The 23642-nt window shown below is 36.6% G+C and overlaps 1 long non-coding RNA gene across 4 annotated transcripts in view; it reads left to right on the top strand.

Annotated features, from left to right (window-relative positions):
- Positions 1-23642, top strand: part of LOC103219694 (uncharacterized) — a 67051-nt gene that overhangs the window by 36140 nt on the left and 7269 nt on the right. For 3 of the 4 annotated variants that reach the window (XR_005240472.2, XR_012094738.1, XR_012094739.1), the window contains exons 3-5: positions 2753-2915; positions 13567-13656; positions 22202-22298. This is a non-coding gene — a long non-coding RNA (uncharacterized lncRNA). The remainder of the gene's footprint in view (positions 1-2752; positions 2916-13566; positions 13657-22201; positions 22299-23642) is intronic. The other variant, XR_012094737.1, reaches the window with a different exon arrangement.

The raw sequence follows: 23642 nt of genomic DNA, 5'->3' as shown, positions 1-23642 counted from the left end.
TTTCCGTGACAGCCTGTGCGTCTTCAGAACACAATGCAGTGAATAATCAGCCATAGACGGGCAAGGGGGAGGCCTGGCCGGGCTTTTGACATGGCCCTCTGTAGGCGTGATGGATGTAGAGAAACTCAACCCTTCCCAGGGGGTTCAGGTGGCACCATCAAAACAAAAAGTACAAACAGTTCGGTCCTAGAAAAGAACTTCCCCCCACTCTAACCCCCCTTTCTTTCTGCTATTTGTGCCAAAAAGTTACAGTATCCAGCCATTCCTGATTAAGTTGGAAATCTATGCAAGAAAAGAAAAATGAAGCCAATGTGAAAATCCACTGGGTAGAACCACATATTTAAATTGTGCAAAATTTCTACAGAAATAAATAAATAAATAAAATGGCATTGATTTCCAAGGCTGGGGGAAAAAAAATCACTTTCTGGATTAGAACGCGAGACACCATCCAAATTGGCAAAAACAAACAGAAAACAAAACAAAACAAAACAAAACAAAACAAAACAAAAAACAACCAAAAAAACCAAGTTCTCCCAAATCTTTCCTTTGGAGGCTGTGACTAAAAACAAACCAGAGGAGGATGGTTCTTCCTCTGACTGTGGGGCCAGCCTGAGAAGATGGAGAAAAGAAACAGAGTGTGTGTGCCTGCTGTCCCAACTAGAAAACCTGTGAAACATATTCTTGTTCTGCACTTTCATTGTTTTCTTCTCTTTTTACATCTCTGAGCAATGGTTCTAGTTGGATTTGGATTTATTTGAACTTTTGGAAAAATACACACCACGACTTCTACCCCTCCTTCCCCCCTAAATCTAGGCTTCTAGGAATTTTAGAAATATCTATAAATTTGCTTAATTGCCAGCCAGTTTCTCCATTTCTAGGCAACTGGCTTCCCTTAGCTGTAATGTCAGAATGTGACCTATGGCATCAGGGTCTCATTTATCTGATGACTACCAAATGTTAAGGATGCCGTCAGCCTGCTTTGCATGACTCTACAACTGGGCATAAGATACCTGGCCTTGGAGCAGGTATCTCAACAGTTTTTCAGTCCTGATCCAAGTGTGTGGAAGAGAGCCAGTTGAGAAGGGAGCTCCTGGGTAGATGTGACAGTAAACAGCACCTGCTGTGTATCAGGCAATGGGATGAGCTTTGCCTTACGCTATGCCCACAGGCATTCAAAGGGTCAATTTTGTCAGTCTTGCTTTTACCAATGAAGTTCATGGAGAAATTTAATAGCTTGACAATCTAAAGCCAGTACATGGCAAAGCTGGCATTGCAAACCAAGACTGCCTGCCTCTGAAGCTTTCCTTATCCACAGAGCCCCATTCTTACCCCCAACAGAAACTTCTAGAAAGATACTTTGGCCGGGCGCGGTGGCTCACGCCTGTAATCCCAGCACTTTGGGAGGCCGAGGCGGGCGGATCACGAGGTCAGGAGATCGAGACCATCCTGGCTAACACGGTGAAACCCCGTCTCTACTAAAAATGCAAAAAAATTAGCCGGGCGAGGTGGCGGGCGCCTGTAGTCCCGGCTACCCGGGAGGCTGAGGCAGGAGAATGGCGTGAACCCGGGAGGCGGAGCTTGCAGTGAGCCGAGATCGCGCCACTGCACTCCAGCCTGGGCGACTGAGCCAGACTCCGTCTCAAAAAAAAAAAAAAAAAAAAAAAAAAAAAAGATACTTTGATGTTTGGTCTTTTCAACTTCTTATCTCTCATCTAATCCCTCATCACAGAGAACTCCTGCAGAGAGAATTAGATATGGCAGCAAGAGCTTTACAGAAGTAATTAACACACCTCAGCTCAAAATTGATTTCCACTCTTGGACCCAGACTCTATCTCAGAGGCAGGTTGTCAGGGTAGAAAATGAGAGTCCCATATAATTTAGGCTATTTAGATCACTCTGCTGGCCCCCAGCCACCCACAGCCACCAAGGTGTTCATGTGGCTTTAAACAAATGACTTGTTTTAAATAAGTAAGAATTTGGATTGTGACAGCTTCATGGGAAAATGTCAGAAGCAGAGTTGTTTCTAAGGGACCAGTTCAATGGGCAGCAGGACAATGAATCCTATCTGAAAACACAGCATCAGGCAATATTAGGAACACAAGGATTCCTGGGCGGCCATCTACTCTCTACCTTCCTTCTCCTAGCAATCCCTTGGCTCGATTTTGGACTTTCCCGCTCATGGTGTAAGTTTTGATTCCAGACACCCATTTTGTGTGCTTACACAAAAGGGCAGGGCAATGGCATGCAAAGATCATGGGCTGTGAAATAAGAATACCTGCTTTTCAATCACTGTACCACATTAACCAACTGCGTGACCTTCGGCTAGTTACCTAACTTCTCTGGGCCCTTCTTTGTAAAATCTATTGTTCTGAGTCTGAAAGCAGTGTAAATAACATACTACCTGGCTTATAGTAGACAGCTAGGTAAAACATAATCATATTGAGACAACGTAAATAAAATACTACCTGGCTTGTAGTAGACAGTTAAGTAAAACTTTTCCTTTTCTCTTCACTCTTCTACTCATTTGCTTCTTCAGGAATGCCCTAATTCCAGGGGGTTCCCTTCTTTTTTTTGCAAGGCTTATATATTTTAAGAACTGCTTAATTTGGTGGTGGCATTGATGATTGAAATCTTGTATTTTATTCATGAGCTGTGTACTGCTGAAGGTATTGTTTAACTTCTCTGAGCCTCTATGTTCTTATCTATAAGTTCTTGATAACAATTGTAATGTAGTTCATTTCCAACCAAACAGGCATTTAATACCTTCTTCTCTGCACAAAGGACCTAGATTTTGGGTCCAGGTAGCCAGCAGAGGTGTCTCAACATGAAGGAAGACCCAGACCCAGTGGACAAATTCTGGTTGATCTAATGTAATGATACTAGCTCCATTCTTCTTTACCAATGAGTGCTCTAGGGTGAGTATAAATGATAACCACTTTTAGCCAAAGAAATAAAAATGGAAGTTTTAAGATGGAGCCCCAAGAGAAAAAAACCTTTTGTCCATTACTTTCCACTTGGTTGTTGATGGTGGATGTAATGCCTAGAGAACTGGCAGCCATCTTGACCCTATGAGGTGACAGCACAAGGATGAATACAAATATGCTAATAATGATGGAAGCGATGGTGGGAAAAAGCCAATATTGTAATATAATATAATATTGTAAAATTAATTATCTTGAAGATGTTGTAATTCAGACATAAAGAAATAGTAAAAACCAAATAGTTCTCATTACTAAAGACTGAATGATTTTTCTTAAGGCTTTCCAAGTGATTCCATTCTCTCCTGTTGGCTGTGAGCCTATTTGACTTATCTTTTTGGCCTGAGCTGAATGTCAAATCTGTCAGTGTCACTGATTGGATAAACAACTTGCAGGGAAAGGAGGTTGTAACTGAGTCATTTGTTGATTATTTGAGGATTATAAGTTGTCTAGAAAGTAGAAAAAAGACTGAAAACACTAGCTATGAGCAAAAGGAGTTCACTCGGTCCTCAACTAGGTGCTGGGAAAACAAGGTCAAATAAGTTAGTGCCCTGTCATTACAGGGCTTAGCGACAACTCAGTAGAGAAAGGTATGCCACAACTCAGAAGAGAAAGATATGTGAACAAGTCCAATCGTCCCTCAGTATCCACTGGGGACTGATGTCAGGACCTCCTGTGGGTACTAAAATCTGTGGATTCTCAAGTCCTTTATATTAAATGGCACAGTATTTGCATATAACTTATGCACATCCTCCCTTATACTCTAAGTCATCTAACACAATGTAAATGCTATGTAAATAGTTGTTATACTGTATTGTTTAAGGGACAATAACAAGAAAAAGTCTGTACATTTTTAACACAGATGAAATTTTTTTCCAAATATTTTTTATTCGAGGTTTATTGAATCTACATATGTGGAACCCATGAATGGGAGTGGGGGGAGGGGGCAACTGTATACACAAAAAGCTATTGTAATTGCCAAAATAGTGATAACAATGACGAAACACTACTGGGATTACTACTGTTAATGACTACCAGTGATCAAGCACCTCCCCTGCCCCAGGTACTGTCCTAAGTACTTGGTAAATACCATCTCTTTTGATATTTATAACAATTCTTTGTGGTCAGTCTAATTGTCATGCCTGCATTAGAGGTGAGCCTCTGAAACACAAATGCACACAGCTAGTTAATGGAGTAGCTAGAATTCACATCTAGGTCTTTCTAATTGCAAAGCTCATAATCCTGACAACCAAGCCATGGTAGAGATTTCAACAGGGTAAAGTGGAGCTTGAAAAGGAGGAAGGAGTTAATTTTGCTGGGAGTACTAGGGCAGGGAGTGGAAGTTAGGTGTGGGGGAAGTAGGAGGAAGAGTAAGGAAGGTCTTTAAAGGAGGTGACCCTCCGTGGAAGCTCAACTTCCTGGAGAAAAACTTCTCAGAAGAAAATGTACGATGTGCAGTTCTTTAGCATATTACCTAATATGAAGATGTGGGGAGGCTAGAGGCAGAATGGTATCTGAATTGGCCCAGTGGCCCCTCTCCCTGCCCCTGCCAGGAAAACTGCAAGTTGCAATGCAACTGGGACATCAGGGACCTGGGAAAATTAGTAGAGCTGTTTATTTTGCCAAAGTACATACTTGAAATCTCATGCATAAAAAGTTTTCTATGAATACAAAATATTGTGATTGTCTACATTAGACCAAGGAAACACTATATTCAAAGAGAAGAAGTTTGAACATATTTATTTAGCATATGAAAGTGGGTGTTCGTGCCAAAAATAATTCAGTATGGTAGAAACCTACTTAGGCAGTGTCTAAACTAACACAGCAGAACATGTGATGTGAAGATTTGGTGGCTGAAATTCATGCCAACCAGATCCCCCACAACCTGATTTGGTCTGTAAGACCCTCCTCATCCAGCCTCTGCCTTGTTCTGTGGCCTTAGGCTCAGTAGTCTAACTTTTAGCACTCCACTTGCGCTATCGGGTTTTGCTATACAGTTCTAACAACTAAGTATTTTAACCAAGCTAAGGCCTGGACAACATTGAAATATAAGAGGTAAAATAAGATTTTGCTGACTTTTGAATTATTCAAATATTAAATATTAATATTATCAATCTTTAATTACTTGAATCATATTACTTTGTGAAGATTCTGTTTCTAGTAAATAAGGCCTTGAATTTAATACTTCTTTGAACTTTTTGAAAGTGTATACCAATTTTTTTGAAATGTATACTTGTTTTTTAAAAACAGTATTTGCCTGCCTTGTTTGAAGACATGAAAAATGTACACAAAATGATTTAGAACTGTTGGGCTTTTCAGAAAATAATTTAAAATCATCTACCTCATAACTAAAAGTATGTTTTTTTTAAAATTACAAATCAATTTCAGCAAGTTTTAAAGCTGATAATATCTCATGCTGTTTTGGGTATACCAAGTACAGTAATTAGTACTGTACTTAATTAAAACGATAAGTAATTCTTATTTTAATGAGGGCAAACTGAAGTGACCTTTTTTCAGTGGCAAGAAAACTCCCAACTCTCAGCATAGCCACATTAATCTTCTTTTTGTTCCACAAATTAGCCAAGCTAATTTCATTCCTCAAGTCTCTGCACTTACTCTTTTTTCTTTTTCCTATATTCTTCCCAGAAATACTTGCTTGGTTGGGTACTTTACATCTTTTATATTTCATTAAGGTCAAATGTCAAATGTTCCTATTTCAGAAAAAGTGTCCCTCACTACCTCCCACCAACTCACCCAGTTATGCAGACCAAAAGCCTGGAAAGTATTTACCAATTTTCCCAGTCCCCCCATATCCCATGTATCAGTCTGTCCTATTGATTCTGTGTCTAAGTTCCATCTGGAATTTGACCGTGTCCTGTCATTTCTATTGCTAAAACTCTAGTCTAAGACACCATGCTGTTTCATCTGTATTAGCACAACAACCTTTTCTCATCGCAACTTAGCTTGTCATACCTAATACAGAAACTGGTACCTTGAAAGGGGATGTTGCTAGGATACAAACTTAATACGTTTACTTTTTTGAGGAACGCCAAACTGTTCCAAAGTGCCTGAACCATTCTGCATTCCAACCAGCAATATATGAGGATTTTAGTTTCTCCACATCTTCATCAACACTTGTTATTTTCCTTTTTTGTTAATAGCTATCCTAGAGAGTGTGAAGGGGTACCTCATTGTGGTTTTGATTTGTATTTCCTTAATGACTACTGATGTTGAGCACCTTTTCAAGTGCTTGTTGGCTGCTTGTATAGCTTATTTGAAGAAGTGTCTCTTCAAGTCATTTGCCATTTTAAAAACTGGTTTTTTGTTTTGTTTCGTTTTTGCTGTTGAGTTGTAAGAGTTCTGTATATATTTTGGATACTAGACCCTTATCAGATCATAATTTGCAGATATTTTCTCCCATTCTGTAGGTTGTCTTTTCACTTTCTTGACAATGTCCTTTGATGAACAGAAGTTTTTGTTTTTTATTAAGTCCCTTTATTCATCTTCTTCTTTTTTTGCTTGCGCTTTTGGTGTCATATCTAAGAATCATTGTTAAATCCAAGATCCCTATGTTTTATTCTAAGAATGTGAAAATGGAGACTCATAGCAGCACTATTAACAAAACTCAAAGGGTAAAAACAGCCCAATTGTCCATCAATGAATGGATGAATAAATAAAATGTGGTTATGCATACGATGGAATATTATTCAATCATAAAAATAATGTTGTACTGATGTGTGCTACAATATGACAAACCTTGATAACATTCTGCTAAGTAAAGAAAGCCAGACACAAAAGTATGGCATAATTCCATTTACATGAAATGTCCAGAACAAGTAAATCCACAGAAATAGAATTCAGATTGATGATTGCCAAGGGCTGGGATAAAGGAGAATAGGACAATTGCTTAATGGTGTAGGGTTTCCTTTTGGGGTGATGAAATGTTTTAGAATTAGATAGAAGTGGTGGTTGCACAATATTGTGAATGTACTAAATGCCACTGAATTGGTCACTGTAAGATGGTTAATTTTACATTATGTGAGTTTCACTTGAAAAAAACAAATTGTAAAGAACAAAGTAGAATCACTTCATTTCCTCTCTGAAAGGTAATACATTTACTATAATTTTATTTCTGCTCTTTCTACATTTCTTTCCAGTTTTTTATATATTAGAATTTTAGAAACACATTAATTTTTATAGTATATGTCTTCTATTTTAAGACTTATTGTTGATATTTGCATTATGCTTAATATTCACATTAACAATAATTATTTAGACTTATTTGTAGTTTTCTGATTTCATTGTTCTTCTTTGATGAAAATACTATGCCTTCCTCATTCTTGAATATGTTATAGTATTTCTTTGAACAATTTTTTTCGTTTTTCTGTTTTGTTTTGTTTCTTTGAGACAGAGTCTCACTCTGACACCCAGACTGGAGCACAATGGCATGATCTTGGCTCACTGAAACTTCTGCCTCTCAGGTTCAACCGATTCTCCTGCCTCAGTCTCCCAAGTAGCTGGGATTATAGGCACGTACCACCATACCTGGCAAATTTTTGTATTTTTAGTAGACAAGGTTTCACCATGTTGGCCAGGCTAGTCTCGAACTCCTTACCTCAAGTGATCCGCTCACGTTGGACTCCCAAAGTGCTGAGATTAGATTACAGGTGTGAGTCACCATGCCTGGCCCTTTGAGCGATGTTTGAAAGAAGAGTATATATGTGAAACTCTATTTGAAGACTTTAATTTCTGAGGATGACTTTCAGTTGCTTTCACTTGACTGTTTTATTAGATATAAAACTCTTAGGACACCCAGAAAGATGGAGTGGATGTACTTTTCCCTGTTCTTCATGTCAGAAAACCAAAATCAAACAAACAAAACCTAAAATATCAAGAGACAGAATACTTTAATGAAGTATTTTTAAAAATAAAAATTATGCAAAAATCTATGATGGACAACATATAAAAATTTGAAATAGAGTTTGATAAGGCAAGATTAGAGTGAAGTGAGTCATACAAGTGCAACATCAGAGCTCCCCAATTTAAAATTTTACTCTTTGGGTGTTCACTAAAATTTTGCACCTCAGGACCTCATTCCCCTTGCTTTAGTCCTGCTCAGAGGACATTTTTTATGCTCAAAACTCCCTAGGTTTTGCTCTGATGTAATGGCTATCAAATTTGGCTTCACACTAGAATCTAAATGTTATTAGATAAATCTAATATCCACACTCTTTCCTCAGACAAGTTAAGCCAGACTCACCATTAATGAAGCAGGATTTTAAAAAGCTTTCTAGGAGATACCAATGTGCAGTTGGGGTTGTAAACTGCAATCTTATTTTTTCATTCCTATAGAGTTCAATGATAAGGACCATTGATCATCTACTCAGAATGTATCAGTTCAGCTCTTGGCTTTGTGCCCTTGAGTAAGTTATTTAGAATGTCTGATACTTAAATTCCCATTTCATGGCATTGTCCTGAATATTCAAGGAAAAAGCACACACAAACCCTAAGCACAGTGCCTGGATCTTAGAAACGATAAATGCTGACCATTAAGATATTGCTGGTGCTGGCCGGGTGCGGTGGCTCAAGTCTGTAATCCCAGCACTTTGGGAGGCGGAGGTGGGCAGATCATTTGAGGTCAGGAGTTCGAGACCAGCCTGACCAACGTGGTGAAACCTAGTCTCTACTAAAAATACAAAAAAATTAGCCGGGCGTAGTGGCACATGCCTTTAGTCCCAGCAACTTGGGAGGCTGAGGCAGGAGAATTGCTTGAACCCAGGAGGTGGAGGTTGCAGTGAGCTGAGAGCGTGGCACTAAACTCCAGCCTGGGAGACAGAGCAAGACTCCGTCTCAAAAAAAAAAAAGAAAAGAAAAGAAAAGAAAGAAAAAAAAAAGATATTGCTGGTGCTGAAGATGGAAACAGGAAAAAGCAGTAGCTATGATTTAGTATTGTAGAGGAGAATCTTTTGCCAGTATGAAATATTTTGCCATATCCTCTCAAAAATATAAATGTTTCCAAAGGATTTGTCTCCATGTCTGTCTTTGTTTATTTATTTTGCCTCATATCCAGTGAGCCTATTTGCTTTAACAACACAAGTGCTTTAGTTCAAGTTTGTCCAACCTGCGGCCCACAGGACAGCTTCAAATGTTGCCCATCACAAATGATTTTTTGGCATTTTGTAAAAACTTCATCAGCCATCATCAGTATTAGTGTATTTTATGTATGGCCCAAGACAATTCTTCTTCCAGTATGGCCCAGGAAAGCCAAAAGATTGGACACCCCTGCTTGAAAAAAGTTCAATACACTTTTTTTTTCTATTATATCTATTAATCAAAAGATTACCTTCTCACTCTCTGTTTTGTTTTCTCCTTCTGGTAATATCTATAGCTCTTGTTCTCACTAAATCTGTAATCTTTTTTCTTCTAATTTCTTGGAAAAGGTTTTTAATTTTGTCTTTTTGATATAAAAATACATATGCACAGTTTCACAAGTCGAGAGCTATAAGCTTTTGAAAAAAATGGCAGCATCTCATATATTACTTGTATTTATTCTAGAAGTCACTTTAAAGTATTATCTTTTCTTCTGGCATTACCTTTTTAAATAACATGTTTTGAAATAGAAATTTTAATGATTTTTTATTTTTTGAATATGTAACACATTAACTTTGTTCAAAAGTTAAATAAATACAAATTTCTAGATTCTTCATATTGACCTTAGTAATAATTTCCTGGATATGACACCAAAAGCACAGGCAACAAAAGCAAAAATAAACAAATGGGACGACATCAGCCTAAAAAGCTGCTGCACAGCAAAGGAAACAACAAAACGAAGAGGCAACCTATGGAACAGGAGAAAATATTTGCAAATCATACATCTGACTGAAAGTTAATATCTGAAATATACGAGTTTGTTCTACAACTCAACGGCAGAAAAACAATCTGACTTTTAAAATGGGCAGAGGACCTGAATAGACACTTCTTAAAAAAACATAAATAATCATAAACAGGTATATGAAAAAGTACTCGATATCATTAATTATAAGAGAAATGCAAATTAAAACTACAATGAAGTAATACCTCACACCTTTTAGGATGGCTATTATAAAACAATAGAAAATAAGTGTTGAGTAGGATGCAGGGAAAAGGAAACCCTTATACACCTTTTTCTGGAAATATAAATTGGTATAGCCACTAAGGAAAACAGTATAGCAGTTCCTCAAAAACTTAAAAAAAGAATTACCAGATGATTCAGCAATCCCACTTCTTGGTATATACTCTGCAAAACAGAAACCAAATTCTCAAAGAGCTATCTACACACTCACATTCATTATGGCATTATTTACAATAGCAAAGACACAGAAACAACTTAAATGTCCATGAAACAGTTAAATGGACAAAGAAAATGTGATACACACATACAGTGGAATATTATTCAGCCTTAAAAAGGTAGAGGGAGTGATTTAATGCTAAAAAAGAAGGAAATCCTGTCATTTGCCACAACGTGGATGAAGCTGAGAGACATTATGTCAAATAAAATAAGCCAGACACAGAAGAACAGATATGCTATGATCCCACTAACATCAGTAATTTAAAATAGTAAACTTATAGCAGAGATCAGACATATAAGGTTCTTTTACACAAGCTTCTTTTTTGGGCGGAAGTTTCTCTCCCATTCCACTCCCATCTGCCCATTACCACTGTTACTACCAACAATGTTTAATTATCTTTATTGTATTTTGTGTACCTTCCACAGTTTTTTTTCATGCAAGTAAAAGCAAATATAACATGTATTTTTCTTTTTCTGAAAGTTAACTTGGGCATCACTGTTTCTTTTTGCTGCAGTATGTTCTCAGCCTCTCCCTGCCATTACTAGGGTTTCAAATTACACAATTATATTCTTATCTCAAGTTGCATTTCCCTCTTGTCTGACTGCTTATTTAATAGTTTTCTAAATCCTATCAAGAATATTAATTCCAGACTTTCCTAAGTTTATTTCCAGGCATATTTCATATAATAGTTCTGTTTCTTGAGAGGATACTGTTTCTGATTCCTTAAAACCTTTAGAAGACATTTTTAATTTCTGTGCCTGGCACTTTGTGTCCATTTGCTCATTCCTGCAGAAAGAAAATTTTGTATCTTACGTTTTTGGAAAACTAAGAAATATTTTTAAGGCATTGAGGGGTGTAGGTAAAGAGAGAAGGGAAAAGATTAGATTTTCTGCAATTTTATTTCACTCACACAAAATTTCAGAAAATAGAAAGAAATAAGGAAGGAGTCAGAGCTACACGCAGTGTCACCTGGATTCCAAAGAGTTCCTTCTTCCTGTCTGTCACTGGTTTCTCAGCTGGTTCTGAGACTCCCGCCTCCCCTTGGCTTAACTGCCTCTTCATATTCCCTGGTTATTGTCTGATCCTACTTTGAAACATCAGGATAAGTGGGAGTGAGTGTGTTCATGGGATCCTCACTCCAAGTGACCTTCAGTGCCTGCTAGGATCAACCTTTTCCTACAAATGCCGTGTTATGGACTGACCTCAGCTCTGGCGCTTAGAAATTGGTGAGATTCTGCCGAGAAAATGGCACCTTCTCACGCAGTGAATTGTGATTGGCAGAGTTCTTCCTCAATCTGCCCCGTGTTCAGACGTCTCACAGAAATTCCTCAAGATTTTTAATATACATATGACATTCTTAAATCGCCCCTTGCACAGGTATTTCTTGTTTGTTTTTGTTTTGGTGTGGCAGTTCAAAGGGGATCTGAAAGTGAACGATAGATGGGTGCTTTCCACACTTGTCACTTAGAACCCATAGTGACTTTCTTAGTTTTCCTCTATCTAGATGTGTATTATTTAGTCACAAATATATAAGGTGAACATTTAAGCTTCCGTGTTGGCATCATGGAAGGCAGCTTTGGTCTCCCACAGAAAGTCCCCTGATGGCCACACTGCTGGTGAAGTTTGAGGATGGGCTTAATGCTACATATAACCTTTGACTCCATTATGCATATTCATAGATGGGGAAGTTTAATTTATTTCTCACATGCTCCTTAAGAAGTTTTGTTATTATCCATTAATTTTTCCCCTCCTCCCTCTGTATAATCACTTCATCATCACTTCCCAGTTTATCACATCTCTCACTTAATTCGCAAACATTTTTATTCATTCATTTATTCATTCCGAGTGTTTATTGAGTACAGGGAATAGCATTAGAGAGTGAAAAGTGAGCCAATTTTCCATATCCTCAGGGATCCCACAGGTTTAATCTCAGATGTTAGGAAGATGTTGCAGCTGGAGAATTTATGGAAATAAGGGGAGAGGAAGACAAGGAGGATGACAGAGTGCACGTCTCTAGCATCTGTACTTTATCTGTGCAATCTTGTTTTACACTGATGACATGGTGATGATAGCGATAGTTATTTTTAAATGTTGGTTATTTAACACAGGTTTTGTGCTAAATTTAATATCCATTAATTTACATAATTTTATGATTACCTTATGAAATATTCCTTGTCATATTCCAATTTTACAGGTGAAGGAAATGAAGTAGAAGGGTGTTACATACCTTGTTCAAAGTGACATAGCCGAGTCTGCTTGGACTGTGGTTCAAGCCATGCAGCCTGACTCTAGAACCCTGCTTTGCTACTGACTCTCCAGACGTAGGAGGCAAATACCATAATTGGCTCCGTTTTTAGAGATGTAGGAATTGAGGCCCAGAAAAAATAAGTAACTTGTCCAAAATATGTAGTGAAATTGGTACTTGAACTTTTGTCTGTCTTTCAACTACACTACCACCTCTAAATGCTCAAATGCTGAAATTCTAAATGCTCACATTCAGATCATTTTAGATTTATGGACTAGAAACAGCCTTGGAGATTATGTTATTAAATAATTCCTCATTTTACAGATAATCTGTAATCACTAAAATCGTTTACCTAAAGAAATCAGGAGCAGGTTCTATACAGCAAAGCAACTTAACATACTAAGGAAAATTATTGTTTGAAATATTTTTTCTTTTTTTTTTTTTTTTTTGAGATGGAGTTTCGCTTTTGTCACCCAGGCTAGAGTGCAGTGACACGATCTCAGCTCACTGCAAGCTCCGCCTCCGGGTTCAAGCGATACTCCTGCCTCAGCCTCCCCAGTAGCGGGGATTACAGGCGCCTGCCACCATGCTCAGCTAATTTTTGTATTTTTGGTAGAGACAGAGTTTCACTATGTTGGCCAGGCTGGTCTCGAACTCCTGACCTCAGGTGATGCGCCTGCCTCGGCCTCCCAAAGTGCTGGGATTACAGGCATAAGCCACCACACCCGGCTGAAATATTACTTCTATTTAGTATTTAAGAAAACAAGATGAGCAATCCAATTCTTGATGGCAACACAGCTCTTGCTAGTAACTTAAATGCCTCATTGTTTCTCTGCAACAAGAGGAAAACTTGGGAAAGGATTAGGCACTGAGACCATCATAAGGGATTGCAGGACCCAGAGCTTTTCATGAGGGTGAATATGCTCATAGGAAAGCAAAGCAAATTGTCATAAGAGTGGCATCCAGTGGACCATCCTCTGAAAAGTGACCTGCAATTCTGCATGACTCTTTCCAGGATACTGAATTGGAGCCAGCTAACGTATGGAGCTTACCTTGGTTGTCACCTTCTGGTCTCTGTTTGAGGACCAACTGCATGTGATTACGGGTAACAGATACAGATGTAATTTGTTGAATGAATAGCAATTGACTTGAAAATTGGATGGATGGATGGATTGCATTTCTTTACTCTCTCTTTTCTTTCTCCCTCTCAATAGGGCTAGATTAAACCATCTTTAGTCTAGTCGAATCAGTGCTTGCTGTTTTTAAGAAGGATATTCCTGAGATATAGTACTTCAGGGATGCTAATTCGGATTTGAACAGGATGAAATTTCTACCCAGACATGCGCATCGTATAATTGGGATGACATAAAAATGGTTCCAAATGAGGGTGTGTTTGCATTCCTAGGCATTTTCCTATAGAGGCCAAAAAGATGCAAAATCTTCTTTTCTAAAGCTCTTGGTGGTTCTCAAGCTTGTCTGCACAATAGAATCACCTGGAGAGTTTGGAAAACCAAAAATACTGATGCCACAGATTCTACCCAACAGATTCTATTTTAATTGGTATGGAGTATGGCCTGAGTACTGATATTTTTTAAAGCGTCTGAGGCGATCCTAATGTGCAGCAAAGCACCGTCAAGCTCCCTCTCTCTGAGGAGGCACCAGCTGCAAGCATGTTTTACACCAATATGTTTGCTGAATATAAACATCCCAGTGCAAACTCTTGCACCCAAGAACTCTGGGCTGCTATGGACCGTCTTTGGCAAAGTCTGAATTTATAAACTGATAATACATATCATTCCATAGGCTCCATATGGTTCGTGTTATCCTGAGGGGAACTATACACATTTGTCTTGCCCCAGGATGGAAAGATAAATAACAGATGTGGATAATTTTTATCATACTTGTGCTGAACAATAATAAAAAAATTAGAAATGAAGGGAGCAGAGAGAGAAGTAAAACTCATGAAAACAAAGCTCAAATCAATTATTCTATGTTATATCTTTGCATTTTTAAGAATCCAGATATGCAGTAGTACACAAGAAAAAAACCTGTCATACAGTTCTCCATTTCTAAGGGAGACTATCTCTAGAGTGATGAGACATAATATTAAAATCGTATATTAATAAAGTTAATCAATTTGTTGATAATAGTGATAAAAACTAAAATCTACATATAGCTTACTGTGTATCAGACACTGTTGTAAGCACTACACAAGTATTAACTTATTTAACCCTCATTATAATCCTGAGACAAATACTACTATTATACTTATTTTATAGATGAAGAAACTGAGACCCCCAAGAATTTAAGTAATTTGTTCAAGGCAACACATTGCTATGTGGTAGAACTACAAATTGAGCCCAAATAATCCCGCTTCAGATCCTATGCAAAGGTATCCCAGGTGTGGGGATGACAACCTGGTGACAATCCCTTCTCAGAATGAAGACAGGTCCCATCTACAGAGGTGAAGCAAAGAGTGTGGAACTAAAAAACTCAATGGAAGAATGGCTATTAAGATTTAGGATGGCCGGGCGCGGTGGCTCAAACCTGTAATCCCAGCACTTTGGGAGGCCGAGACAGGTGGATCACGAGGTCAGGAGATCGAGACCATCCTGGCTAACACGGTGAAGCCCTGTCTCTACTAAAAAATATAAAAAAAAAAAAAAAGAAAAAAAAATAGCTGGGCGTGGTGGCAGGCGCCTGTAGTCCCAGCTACTCGGGAGGCTGAGGCAGGAGAATGGCGTGAACCCGGGAGGCGGAGCTTGCAGTGAGCCAAGATGGCACCACTGCACTCCAGCCTGGGCGATAGAGCGAGACTCTGTCACAAAAAAAAAACAAAAAACAAAAAGTGAATGCACATGAATGTGTGTAATGTGTGTATATACTCTTTAAATAATAATTATTGAACACCCATAAATTCATTACTAATATGTTGGATCAAGGGTTGGCAGATTTATGGGCCTCAGGCCACATCCAGCTCATGGCCTGTTTTTGTAATAAAACTTTATTGTGACTCAACCATGGCCATTTATTTACATATTATCTATCTTGCTTTTTTGTTACAACAGTAAAATTGAGTAGTTCCAACAGAGACCGCATGGCCCACAAAGCCAAAAACAGATACTGCCTGGCCCTTTACAGAAAGCATTTGCAGACTTCTGCCCTAGATACCTCTTCTCCATCCCATTCCCTCTTCCATCGCCAGGGGCAGCCACTCCCCTATATTCTGTACCAATCTTTCCTTTTAAGAAAATTAATTGTTTCATTTCACATATTTGATTCTAATATAAATAAAATTATGGGCAATTTGTTCTTTATGTTTTTGAGATTCATCCATTTGGTGTATATGGCTGAAGTTCATTGGCTTTTATTGCTGTTTGATAGTCTGTTACATGAGACTATCTCTGTTCATTCAGTCTGTTGTTTGATGGTTATTTTTGCTGTTTCTACTTTTCTGCTATTTTGAATAAAGCTGTGGAAACATTCTTAGTATGACCTCTGGTGAACATGTACACAATATTCACTAGTATACTTACTGGAATTGCTGAGTGAAAGAGGATATGCATATTTATATATGTGAATGCCCTATCTGAACTATTTTCCAAGTGGTTGAACCAAAGTATATTCTCACCTGCATTGTATAAGGGTTTCTCTAACTCTATAACCTCACCAACACTTGCTGTCTGACTTTCTAAATGTTTGCCAATCTGGGATGTGAGAAATGATATCTCATTAGATTTTAGTGTTTGTTTCCCTTAGGAATATAATCTGCCACTTTCTGTGTATGAGCCACTCATGTTTCTTTTTCTGTGAAATAGCTCCTTATATCTTTCCCCATTTCTCTGTTTTTGCCTGTTACTAATTTATGTAAATTTGTTTTACATTCTGGATATAAGAGTGCTGTCAATAATTTGTGTGATGCATGTCCTTTTCCAGTTTTGACTTCTGTTGCCATTTTCTTGTGGTCATGTTTTGATTGACAGACTTTTAAAAAGATATGTAATCTATAAACTAAAGAGCTTCTGTACAGTCAAAGAAACTATCATCAGAGTGAACAGGCAACCTACAGAATGGGAGAAAATTTTTGCAATCTATCCACCTGACAAAGGGCTAATATCCAGAATCTACAAATAACTTAAACAAATTTACAAGAAAAATACAAACAACCCCATCAAAAATTGGGCGAAGGATATGAACAGACACTTCTCAAAAGAAGAAATGTATGCAGCTAACAGACATATGAAAAAAAAAGCTCATCATCACTGGTCATTAGAGAAATGCAAATCAAACCACAATGAGATATCATCTCACACCAGTTAGAATGGCAATCATTAAAAAGTCAGGAAACAACAGATGCTGGAGAGGATGGGGAGAAATAGGAACACTTTTACTCTGTTGGTGGGAGTGTAAATTAGGTCAACCATTGTGGAAGACAGTGTGGTGATTCCTCAAGGATCTAGAACTAGAAATATCATTTGACCTAGCAATCCCATTACTGAGTACATACCCAAAGGATTAAAAATCATTCTACTATAAAGACACATGCACACGTATGTTTATTGTGGCATTGTTCACAATAGCAAAAACTTAGAACCAACCGAAATGTCCATCAATGATAGACTGGATAAAGAAAATGTAGCACATATACACCATGGAATATTAAGCAGCCATAAAAAGGATGAGTTCATGTCCTTTGCAGGGACACGGGTGAAGCTGGAAAACATCATTCTCAGCAAACTACCACAAGAACAGAAAACCAAACACCGAATGTTCTCACTCATGAATGGGAGTTGAACAAAGAAAACAAATGGACACAGAGAGGGGAACATCACACACTGGGGTCTGTCGGGGGGTGGTGGGCTAGGGGAGGGATAGCATTAGAAGAGATACCTAATGTAGATCATGGTTGATGGGTGCAGCAAACCACCATGGCACGTGTATACCTATGTAGCACGTTCTGTACATGTACCCCAGAACTTAAAGTATAATATATATATATGTAATCTAATATATCAATTTGTTCTGTATGTCTATGAAATTTGCATTTTAAGTAATCATTTTCTATCCCAAAGTTATGATGATATTCTCCTTATATTGCCTTCTAAAATTATCAAAATTTTGCCTTTCAAAATTAGGTTGTAATATACCTGGAATTGAGTTTTGTGCGTATTCTGAAGGACAGTCTGACTTAACTTTTCTCCATAAAAATTGAACCAATTGTTTTAACATGATTTGTTGAAAAGCCTTTCATTGAAAGCCTCTCTTTCATGGAACGATAATGCTAGCTCTGTCATAAATCAATTTTTTTCATTTGATTTGTGATATGAAAATTATATGCATTTGATTGATATGCATTTTTTTCTCTAATGATAGTATCATTAGATACATAAGAGTATATAAATAATACTCTTAATTATATAATTTTGTAGTAATTCTTGGTATCTGATTAGGCAAATACCCACTTCCTACCCTGTTTTTTTTGTTTTTAAATCTGGAGGTGTTTTGGATATTCTTGTTCATTTGTGCTTCTACCTATATTTTTCAATTAACTTGTCATGTATGAAAAAATAAAAGGCAAAACTTTTTATCCTTAAATGAGTTTGGGCAGGTTTGCAGTTTTTTCTTGTATTATAACTTCCAATCTATGAATATGATCTATTTTTTCACCAATTTATGGCTTCTTCCAATAAGATTTTATATTGTCTTTTTACAGGTCTTGTGTATCCTTTGTTTAGATTCATGTCTAGGTATTTAATATTTTTGATGCTGTTATAAATGATATTTTTAAATATATATACATTTTTATTTCACATAGAAAACTTTAATGGATTTTTTAAATGTAGATTTGTATTCAGTAAACCTGTTAAAATCTCTTAGAATTTCTAAGAGTTTATGTATTTATACAATTTGATTTTCTTTTTTTTTTCTGGAGACAGAGTTTCGCTCTTGTTGCCCAGGCTGGAGTGCAGTGGCATGATCTCAGCTCACTGCAACCTCCGGCTCCCTGGTTCAAGCAATTCTCCTGTCTCAGCCTCCTGAGTAGCTGGGATTACGGGTGCCCACCACCATGCCCAGCTAATTTTTGGCATTTTTAGTACAGACAGGGTTTCACCATGTTGGCCAGGCTGCTCTCAAACTCCTGACCTCAGGTGATCCGACTGCCCTGGCCTCCTGAAGTGCTGGCATTACAGGCGTGAGCCACCATGCCCGGCCTATTCTATTGGATTTTCTATGCAATTGTATTATAACTCATCATAAAGATAATTTTATTTCTTTTCCACAATCTTTACAGGTGTAATTTTTTTCTATGCCTTGCTGCACTCTTTATGATTTCCAGTATTTGCACTACTCTGGCCTTTAGTCTTTGCTCTTGCATCAGCCTTTCATAATTGGGTATGTTTGTTGTAAGTTTTCTGTAGATAATCTTTATGAGGTTAAGAAATTTGCCTTTATTTCTAGTTTATTGAGATTTTATTATAAATCAATATTAAATTTTATCAAATTTTCTCCATTACATTTCTACTGAGATGATCACATGATTATTAAAATTTATTATATAGATTTATTATTTTGATATTTAAAAATCAGGTTTATTGAGGCATAATTTATATATAATAAAATTTGCCCTATTAGAGTATACAGTCCAGTAAGTTTTGGTAAATGCATGCAAATAACACAATAAACAGGTTTAGAACTTTTCTATCACCACAAAAAGTTTCTCAGGGCCCTTTGCAGTTAATACTCACCTTCTCTCCAGCCCCAGGAAACCGTGGATCTGCTTTTTGTTACTGTAGTCTTTCCTTTACTTGGATTTTTTTGAGTGGTAAGCCAACCTTACATTTCTGAGTTAACTTGGTCATGATATCTTTTATAAACACTAATGAATTTAGTATGATTGGCTGATGCCTTTGCTTTCCTGTACTGTCCTTGCCTGGTTGGTACAAGGATTACATAATACTTATAAAGTGAGTTGAAGACAGTTTCCTCTTTTCACCAGCTGGAATAATTTATGTATTATTGAAATTAATTGTTCCTTAAATACTTGGCAGAATTCACTATAAAGGTACTTAATTCCAGACCTTTTCGAGGAAGATAAAATACTGATTTTTTTAAATCATTATTTTATTTTTGTAATACAGCTTTTTTTTTCCAGAAACTTCTACTTTTCATTTACATCTTCAAGTCAGATTAAAGTTGTATTAATAACCCCTTATTATTTAAATCTCAGCAGAATGTGAAGTTATGTTCCCCCTTTCTATCCTTTTTTTCCCCCAGATATTTTTCTGTTACCTGTTTTAAATTTAATTCCATTGTGGTCAGAGATAATACTTTGTATAACTTGCATTCTTTTATGTATATTGAGACTTGTTATAAGGCACAGAGTATGGTCTATCTTGGTAATCATTCCTGGCACACTTAAAAATAATGTGGTTTCTGCTGTTGTTTAGTGGAATGTTCTGTAACTGTCAATTAGGTCAAGTTAGTTGACAGTGTTGTTCAAGTCTTTTATATTATTACTGATTTTCTTTCTACTCACTCTATCAATTAGAGAAAGGTGTTAATATTTCCAGTTATAATCATGGATTTGTCTACTTTTACTTTCAGTTAGAAATTTCTAGCTGAAATTATCTCTTTCCACTTTCAGTTAGTGTTAGCTTGCTATATCTTTTTCCATCCTTCTTCTTTTAACCAGTGTATCTTTATATTGACATTACCTATATGATTTATATTATATTATGTTACTATATCTTGTACACAGCATTTATTTGGATCTTTTTTATCCAATCTGATGACCTTTGCTTTTTAATTAATGTATTTAGATCATTTACATTTACTGTGATTATTAATATGTATTAAGTTCAAATCTACCACTTTGGTATTGAATAATTGTCCCACTTGTTCTTCATTTCAAAAAAAACTTTTTTTACCTTCTTTTGTATTGACTGTTTTAAAATTCTATTTCATCTTCTTTGTTTGCTTATTAGCTATAACTTTATTTTGCTAATTTAGTGGTTGCTTTAGGGTTTATAGTAAACATCTTCAACTTATCACAGTCTATGTTCTAGTCATATTGTATTATTTTACACATAGTATAAAAACTTTATTGTAGTATACTTTCATTTTCCTCCAGTAATTGTGCTATTCTTGTCATCCATTTTGCTTCTACATATTATAAACTAGACATGATTTTGTAATATTTTTGTTTAAACAATATTTTATTTAAACTTAATAATAAATAATAAAAATATATACTAACCACATAGTTATAATTTCTAGTGTTGTTCATTTCTTTGTGTAGATCCATATTTCCATCTGATATCATTTTCTTTCTGCCTGCAGGTGCTGGTGATGAATTTTTTCAGCTTTTGTATATTTAAAAAACTTCTTTTATTTTGAAAATATTTTTTGTTAGGTATGAAATTCTATGTTGACTTTTTTTTTCTTCCAGTATTTTAAGAATGTTATTCCATTATCTTCTTGCTGGCATTATTTCCAGAGGAAGAAAAATCTTTAAGTTTTTCTGTTTTTACAGACTTTGAGTAATTTTACTACATTATACTTTGGTGTGGTTTTCTTCATGTTCCTTCTGCTTGAAGTTCATCGAGATTCTTCAATCTGTGAATTTATAGTTTTTTATCTACCTGAAAAAGTTTTAGCCATTATTTCTTTAAAAAGTTATTGTCTCATCTTTCCCCTTTGAAAACTTCATTTACAGATATATTAGGTCATTTGATGTCCCACACATCAATGATGCTCTGTTGCTTTTGTTATTTTCTCTTGTTTTGAGTCATTTTTTCTTCTGTGTTTTACTTCAGATAGTTTATCTTGTGATGTCTTTAACTCACCAACCTTTCCTTTTGCAGTGTTTAATCTTTTGATTGTTTGATTTTTTTTTCCTTCTCACGATGGTTCATATTTTCCTGCTTCTTTAAATGCCTGATAATTTTTATTGGATGCTAGACATTGTGGATTTTATCTTGTTGAGCTCTGGATACTTTCTGCTTTCTTTTGAATATCTTGAGCTTTTTTTCTGGGATACAATTATGTTATCTGGAGACAGTTTGATCCTTTTAGGTCTGGATTTTAAGATTTGTTAAAAAGGACCAGAACAGTGTTCAGTCTAGTGCTAATTATTCAAACTACTGAGATAAATCCCTTCTAAATATTCTACCCAATACTAGGTGAATTACATTTTTTTAGTTTGATGATGAGTACAGGCATCATTATCTGCCTTATGTGAGTTCCAGACACTGCTCCTTCCAAGTCTTTAGGGAAGTTATTTCCCCAACTTTGAGTAATTTCTTCACAAACATGCTCTGATTACTGCTCTGTTGAATAAATAAAGGGAAATCTCTACAGCTCTCTTGAGTTCTCTCTGTGTGCAACTGCCCTCTCTAGTATGCTTCCCAGTAAACTCCAGCCACTTTTATCTATTCATATTTTTGGCTTTGACCTCTCAACTTGGTGACCCTACTATGATCTCCAACCCCAGACATGGCCTGGAATCTCTTGGACAGCAGAACTGTGAAACAATCCTGCCTAACCTGATTTATTTCCTTTTCTGTCATAGATCATTGTGTTTCATTGCTGATGTCCAATGTATTGAAAACCATTATTTCACATATTTTTTTCTGTTTTGTTTGCTTCAGGTTGATACTGAGATCTTGTTCCTGATCTTCCATTTTTGCAAAGACTGAAGGTTCAATCTATTTTTTAGACCATTACTTTTGTTCTGTCATACCTGAGGTTTGTCAATTTTATTTTCCTTTTCCAATAACTGACATTTGGTATTCTCAAGTCTCTTCATAGTATACTTGTTTATTTGTAAATGTGCTATTTGTACATTCGTTTTCTTTGTTATTATTTTCTACTCAAATTCATTATTTCCTTCTTTCTGCTTGTTGCAGTAGCTTCACATACAACATAAAACATAAACTGGAGAGACTCTCACCCAGTATATAAATGTAACAAAAATTTCCTGTACCCCATACATTTGCACAAATAAAAAACTCCCAAAACCCTCCCCAAATCCAAAGGTTCAATTTAATTCTATGATTTCAAAATATTGCCACCCACATCACAAAGACTTTCTCGATCACCCTACCTTCTGATAGTCTAGTTATCCATCTTCCAAACTCCTGGACCAACGGTTCAAAGAGAACACATTAGCCCCTGAACAGAATGTTTACTCAGCAGACAGTGGTATCTCAGTTCAGGTAACTAAAATAACTCTTGTCTGACATACAGCATAAGGATGTTCTTCTACAGGCCTGAGGGAATTTCTTGTAGAGCAATAAAGTACACTGGGATATTGCTAACCAAACATTATCACCACTGCAGAAACCAAGAAACATGGAAACTTCACGTATTGACTGGTTTAAATCCTAAAAGGCTTACTAAGAATGAAGTACTCACTTGACAAGGGACTGTGAGGTGGCAAGGTGTTTACAGGTGTTTATGTTGGGACTGAGTCATGTTTCATCACAGGAGAAGCATCTAGGGCTTGACCAAGCTTAGAATCAAGATTGGAAACTGGTGCATTTATACAGAAAACATAATGAACCCTACCACTTTACTGTGTCCTATGCCAGTAAAGGCACACAGATGACCATTGTTCTAGAAATTTGAAAGGTAAAGAACTAGACTATGAGAAGGCAGGGTGATCAAGAAAGTCCTCACAATGTGAGTGGAAATATCTTGGAATTATAAAACTAGTTAGAACCTCTGGGTTGTTTTGTTTTGTTCGTTCATTGTTAATTTCTTAGGGATACATGAAAAGTTTTGTTACATGTATGTAAGGCATAATGATCAAGTCAGGGTGTTTAGGGTGTCTACCACCCAAGTACAATACATCTTTGTTAAGTACAGATGCCCTATTCTGCTATTAAACATTGAATTTATTTCTTCTATCTTATTCTATGTTTGTATATTTTAATCCACTTCTCTTCATTTTACCCCTGCCCCTACTCACTCTTTCCAGTCCCTGTTGTCTGTCTTTCTACTCTCTACCTCCATGTTGGATGGAAAGTTGGTTAACTGAATATTTGAGTTTCCTTGGAAATACTTAAGAAAATAGTCCATGTCACACTG

The sequence above is a fragment of the Chlorocebus sabaeus genome, chromosome 12 (genome assembly GCF_047675955.1).
Source record: "Chlorocebus sabaeus isolate Y175 chromosome 12, mChlSab1.0.hap1, whole genome shotgun sequence".
NCBI lineage: Eukaryota > Metazoa > Chordata > Mammalia > Primates > Cercopithecidae > Chlorocebus > Chlorocebus sabaeus.
Note: the sequence above shows the minus strand (reverse complement) of the source record. Positions and strands in the feature narration are given on the sequence as shown.